A 6944-nucleotide genomic window follows, 5' to 3' on the forward strand; every position below is an offset into this window, starting at 1 on the left:
AAGTAGTAAACATTTCAATCAAAACTCAACACAAACATAAATTTGAAATACCATACTTAAAACGTTAAACAATGAACTCGTTTCAAAATTACTTAAGTTCTATTATTTATTAAATACGATGTGTTGATTACTAAGTATTTATTATACATTTCTATGAAGTCTTATGAATACTTATAATCATCGTAATTCTAATAAATTTAAAATAGTTGAAACAATTACAAATACAATACTATTACCTAAATCGTACTGGTAATCGTATAGCTCTTCCACTACGCGTGGTATGTGTATTAGGCAATTCGCTACTTGGAATTTGTAACGGAACCTTAGTATCTGCCCCAGATATCGTATCACCATCATCATTCAAATAATATGCAGGTTTTAGACGGTCTACAGATATTCTAACTTTCCTGCCAGTCATTTGAATGTAAAATACCTTTTCCTTTCGACTCAACACACGATAAGGACCGTCGTATGTTAGTTATAAAGGCTTACGTACTGCGTCGTTTCTTACAAAAACATAATCGCACTTTTCTAAATCGGGGTGTATAAATATGTTCCGTCTTTCATTTTGCCTAATAGCTACTGACTGATAACTCATAACTTCATTAGTGTAGCAAATAATTGGCTTTCGAATTGGCGTCCTTGATCGCTTGTTAGCTTTTTCGGACAACCGAAACGAGAGATCCATCCTTCATATATTACACGCGAAATCGTTTCAGCAGTTATATATCTCGTAGGAAAACATTCTGGCCATCGCGTCCCCCTATCACTATGGTTAGGCAATACGTCCTAAAACCTTCGGGTGAAGTGGGTAAAGGTCCAATTAAATCAACATGAATATGTTCAAACCTATCGCACTGCGGAAACGATCCTAAACCTGACATTGTATAACGATTAACCTTCGATCGTTGACATTCAATGCATGTTTTAACTTTTAACCCATTGGCCAACGTGACGAATCATATTTGGCCAATAAAAACGATTTTGAATCAATTTGCGTGTAGTCCTTATTCCGGGATGACATAAATTATGTACACTATCAAAGGCAATACGTCGAAATTTATCAGTCAAGTAGGGTCTAATTTTATCATTATCTAAATTACAATAAATAAATGTACCACTTTCAGGTAACATTATTTTCTTTAACCTATTATTAGCGTCTTTCAAATTAGATAATTGTAACATATAAGAATCTTGTTGTTGATCCTTAGCAAGTTCTGCATAATCTATTACAGTGGGACAACTTATTGTTGCGACTCGTGATAACGAATCTGCAATGACATTATCTTGCCCACTTACGTGCCTCAAATCCGTTGTGAACTCACTAATGAATATCAAGTGTCGTGTACGTCTGGGTAACTCTTTCTCGCTATTTACTTTAGAAAATGCATAAATTAACGGTTTGTGATCCGTATACACCGTTAACTGTCGTCCTTCGACCATATTCCGAAAATGACGAATAGCTAAGTAAATTGCTAATAACTCCCTATCATACGTACTATACTTGCGTTCAGTCTTAGATAGATTCTTAGAAAAATAACCTACATGAGTATCCGATGCGTCCGTCATAAGTGCGAGCGATGCATCGGCCTTAGGGTGCTAAAAAAATCTGCACTTTATAAACAAAAATATAAGTTGAGTTACCTTGGCGATAATAAATAACCATTTATACGGTCGCCGTAAACTAAGATCTAAAGTCATTAACTTAGTACCAAATGTCTTAATTACACTAAACTACACTTTATAATCACTACACAGTACACTCACTCGCGGATTGGTTATTTTTCGACACTGGTAAAATTATTAAAAGTCGGCTCTCCTGCTGCTTCTGCCACGCACAAGGTTGACGATAGTACAATCTGGCGATATGCTTAAAGCAGTAATGAAAAAACATAGCCAATTGGGATTTTTCTGTTTTGATATCCCTGCACGATCGCGACTTCGGGATGCGGAGCGATGCGCGCGATTCCCATACCTTCGACCACTAAACGATCTGCCTCTCGAGCCTGCACATTCCAGCTGGTTTACCCGCTGCTTTAATTGTGCTAACTGCTCGAGAAGGTTTAACTGTACCGACGAAACTGCTCTAACTGGAACTGCCGGATTCATTTTGAATTAAATTTTTATTTAATCAATAAATTAAATAATCACACAAACGAAATCTATGCAATTCACTATAATAATGTTCACTTTTCGTCGGGGGTCACCAATGTAGGGGCTTGTTATGTGCGGGTGTAATAAAAGATGTAATAACTACGCAAAGGTTATATTTCGTTAACTACATATATATATTCGTATGTAATTAATATTCGACCTAATGCGACCAACCCGCGTCCCGACAAGCCCTTAACTAACTGTGCATAACGCACAAACTGTTTATATACGAGTTACCGTGTGAACCTATGGTGGGAACTTTCTTAGTAGGTACTACACTTGAAATATTTCGGTAACTCGTAAATTGGCTTGTCGTCGCTACAACGTGTTTGTTGTGCTTATAATCATCAGAAAATCGATACGATGTCGTGGATTGTTGATCCCGAACTATTAATTATAGATGTGGAGTCTCGTCCGTTCCTGTATTCAAAATCGTTATAGACATTTGAAAATAATTAAAAAAATTCCGGGGTATTGCCTTAACTCTTCGTACAGTACTGTCACAAACTGCCCTTTTAAGTATCTCTGTTCATTCAGAGGATGTACCCAGAATGCCTTTTGTTTTCTTTTTCGTCTTTTAATAACACAAATCGCTAGTGCCAATCTTTCCTTCTTTCTTTCTTTCAAATATACCTAACATATAAAAATTAAAACAGTAGGTATTTTTATCATATTCCTTTAAGTAACATGTTTATCGATGACGAGTTTGAACAAATACCTAAGTAGGTACCTACAAGTGGTTTATTAAGAACAAACTTTCCGAGGAATTCTAAGCAAATATAATAATATAAATATCATAAAGATATTACGCAACTGACATTACGTAATTATTTTAGCAGAAACCATTTCTACGTCTTACTGAAGCCAGAGACGAGACATGAGTGATTTTAAAGCGTTAGTATGAACAACCACAGAGAGAACGTTTAAAAAGCGCCAACGCCGGGTTTTAACGCAACGCTTTTTTAACTCTCGTGCGAATGAGGTCTTAACGCCAGCTTGTTGCAGCGTTAAACTGATTTTGTCTTTCTAGCAATTTTGATGACGTCACTCGTAATAGTTCACTCAATTATTGGGACCGGTGCGAACTGCGATCTATTTGACAATTTGACAGTTATCAGATAATAATAGAACTTTACATCGGCTTGTTCGAAGAAAAGGCTTCAAACCTTTTGATTTAAGAAGAATCGTGTACCTAAATAGTAAACAAGTGCGTAATCATCACGAGTCCCTATGAGATATGGGGGCATCATATGAACAATTTGAAAATACAATATAACCTACAGATTTATCTGTGTAAGTACCATATAATGTAAGTACCATACCCAATGCAAATCTATTTAAAAATACGTCTGTATAAGTACACATTCTCCACTTGTTATTTCTCTGTATAATAAAATGCAACTCTACTTATTCCCTAAACATAAATTTTATCTAATACTTAATGTAAATCTATAAAAGATTGTTTATTATTTCTTCATGATTCAATATATTTTATCATGTTATTATTTACCTATATAGAATATAAGACTATAAAAGTAAATCTACACTCAAATACACTACCCATATTATACTTATGTAATCTGTTGTTAAGGATCTCATTTAATTTTGAGAAATAAAACCATTATGTATTTCCAGATTCTACAATCAATTCCGAGCACTAGGAATAAGATTACCCAGAGTAACCACATGGAAGCATTGATAGTATTCAAGAAGCCATAGTGCCAGCGCAACATGAATATATTTTTTCAAGAGGAAGCAATATCATACTTTAAATGTTTAAGTGCAATAAAAAACATTTATAAATCCAAAATCTTTATTTAGTCCTTTTTATTTATTTATTGACAAATCTTCTGCTCCTTTACTTCTCTTGATATCATTTATATAAAAAAAAAGTGATAAAACATGGAAGTATTCGAAATTAGATTCAATTCTATTTAGCTTAAATATTTATTAAAAACAATTAGGTAGATATATATAACTCAAATCCAAATTTGTGAGTAAATAGCATATTAAAAACACCCCTTGATTAAAAAAAATTAAGTTTTATTTATAGTACCAGCCTTTAAAACTTAAAATTCAATAAACAAAAACTTTACATTTACATCACAATGAATAATTCCTACACTAATAGATTAATGGTATTTATATTTTTATTTTAAATTTAAATCAATTATTGTATTTGCATAGTAAAGAGTAGATAAATAATTTAAAAACTTGCAGTACTTATATATACTTTTAATTTCATTTTTATTAAACTTAAAATGAAAACAATGTAGGTACTATATTAAGGTACAATTAAATTTTTACATTTTCAGATGTATGATACAAATATGAATATTTTAAGTGTAGACTGTAGACATGGTGGCGCCTCCCCCAACTGGAAGTTCTTCTACCACATGATCATCTCCCAAGCCGGTACTTCCTTGTTCAATGTTCGGGCAAGCCGGCAATCAACACAACTGTGAAAGATAAATTGGACTTAAACTGATTCTTTGTTGCTTTAAAATTTAATAAGTACATTTAATATGTTTACTTTTATTATTAAAGGGCTTGTCATGGTGTATGTAAACATCTAAAAAGAAGTTTTTTAAACAATGTCGGTATGGTTTGTTAAATACCTTATTTGTTAATAATTTTTCAAGTATTTCAACGTTTTAGTTGTTAATCTTGCAATTCTTAATATTGTATTAAAAAAAACTTAATTGTGTAGGTACAATGCCTTAGAAAACTTTTAATATAAGTAGCTTCTAACCAAACATAGATAGGTTTGCTTATAAATTAATATAAATATTTACTTTTGACCAGCTGCTCTAGTTTTTGTGAACTCCCAAATCATTTGCACTTTCTTTCAGAGAATTCTATCAACTTCGTCTCAGCATAACTTTTAACTCGTTGGGAGTTATTTATGTACCTTTGTCTTTGTAACTTCAGGGTCAAGGAGCTTCGCGCACTCTGCACAATGTTCTGCTGCAAGTTAAATAAAAATTACTTCAATTAACAATAATCAAAACAGACGAAATCATGCAAAAACCAATACTTTATTCGTAAAAATATATAGACTGTGTTATCATAAATCGTCCAATGTTTTAGATATATTTATTACTCGTATATATTATCTTACCTTGCTATTTCAATTGCTCTTTCATGCCTCTTTCATGCATTCTTTAATGCATATTACTTATCTTTCGCAATTTTTCAATTTGATTTATCCAAATTTTAGATAATAATACGAGGACAGTGATTATGACATTTGGATTTTTGACGTTTAATTTTCAATCACCGCCATTTTTATAATAACAACCTTGTTTTGTTGAGTTCACAAAATAATCTTACTTTATTTTGGTACCGGGAGCCTTTTCAACATGATTACTATACGATTGCCTACAATGTCCAAAGAGCGAATGAATTCCGAAGTTTTGTCTATTTTTTTAAGATTAATGGCTTGGCTACGAGGCTTTTAGGCCAAGTCGTAATGATTTGTATCGAACATTAAACGTCAAAAATCAAAATGTCATGTCACTGTCCTCTTAATTCATATTATTATCTAAAATTTCAGATAAACTTAAACTTAAATATGTGAATCTCATCTCTGGATAAATGAGAAAGTGCGAAAAAGCAATATTGAAATAGCAAGGTAAGATAAAGTACGAGTAAGGACGATTTATGATAACAGACTACAGAGATATATTTTTACGAATAAAGTTTTGGTTTTACATGATTTCGTCTGTTTTGATTATTGTTACTTATTTGAAGTAATTTTTATTTAACTTACAGCAGAACATTGTGCAGAGTGCGCGAAGCTCCCTGACCCCGAAATTACACAGACAAAGATAGGTACATGAATAACTCCCAACGAGGTAAAAGTTATGATGAGACGAAGTTGATAGAATTCTCTGCTGAAAGTTTAAGTGCAAATGATTTGGGAGTTCACAAAAACTAGAGCAGCTGGTCAAAAGTAAATATTTATATTAATTTATAAGCAAACCTATCTATGTTTGGTTAGAAGCTACTTATATTAACAGTTTTGTAAGGAATTATACACCTACACATTTAACTTTTTTTTTAATACGATATTAAGAATTGCAAGATAAACAACTAAAATGTTAAAATACTTGAAAAATGATTAACAAATAAAGTATTTATTATTTAACAAACTATACCGACATTGTTTAAAAAAACATCTTAAATTACATACTCCATGACAAGCCCTTTAATAATAAAAGTAAACATATTAAATGTACTTATTAAATTTTAAACCAACAAAGAATCAGTTTAAATCCAATTTATCTTTCACAGTTGTGTTGATTGCCGGCTTGCCCAAACATTGAACAAGGATGTACCGGCTTGGGAGATGATCATGTGGTAGTGAGAACTTCAAGTTGGGGGAGGCGCCACCATGTCTACACTTAAAATATTCAAAGAAAATGTAAAAATTTAATTGTACCTTAATATAGTACCTACATTGTTTTCATTTTAAGTTTAATAAAAATGAAATTAAAAGTATACATAAGTACTGCAAGTTTTTGAATTATTTATCTACTCTATATTATGCAAATACAATAATTGATTTAAATTTAAAATAAAAATATAAATACCATTAATCTATTAGTGTAGGAATTATTCATTGTGATGTAAATATAAAGTTTTTGTTTATTGCATTTTAAGTTTTAAAGGCTGGTATTATAAATAAGACTTTATTTTTTTAATCAAGGGTCTTTTTAATATGCTATTTACTTACAAATTTGGATTTGAGTAATATACCTAATTGTTTTTAATTAATATTTAATCAA

The 6944-nt window shown here is 31.6% G+C and overlaps 2 long non-coding RNA genes across 2 annotated transcripts; one reads left to right on the plus strand and one right to left on the minus strand.

The window, feature by feature from the left end:
- Positions 1-4366: 4366 nt before the first annotated feature.
- On the minus strand, positions 4367-5416 carry LOC149483214 (uncharacterized). Its single transcript, XR_016316463.1, has 3 exons — positions 5276-5416; positions 4950-5121; positions 4367-4613 (listed from the first exon to the last, which is right to left on the minus strand). It is a non-coding gene; the product is annotated as an uncharacterized LOC149483214 (long non-coding RNA).
- Positions 5417-5657: 241 nt separating this feature from the next.
- Positions 5658-6667, plus strand: LOC149483215 (uncharacterized). The gene is made up of 3 exons (XR_016316464.1): positions 5658-5788; positions 5929-6109; positions 6451-6667. It is a non-coding gene; the product is annotated as an uncharacterized LOC149483215 (long non-coding RNA).
- Positions 6668-6944: the final 277 nt, after the last annotated feature.

This window comes from Colias philodice, chromosome 13, assembly GCF_061535455.1.
Source record: "Colias philodice isolate Cphi_HAF_F1 chromosome 13, ilColPhil1 Martin Lab GWU primary, whole genome shotgun sequence".
NCBI lineage: Eukaryota > Metazoa > Arthropoda > Insecta > Lepidoptera > Pieridae > Colias > Colias philodice.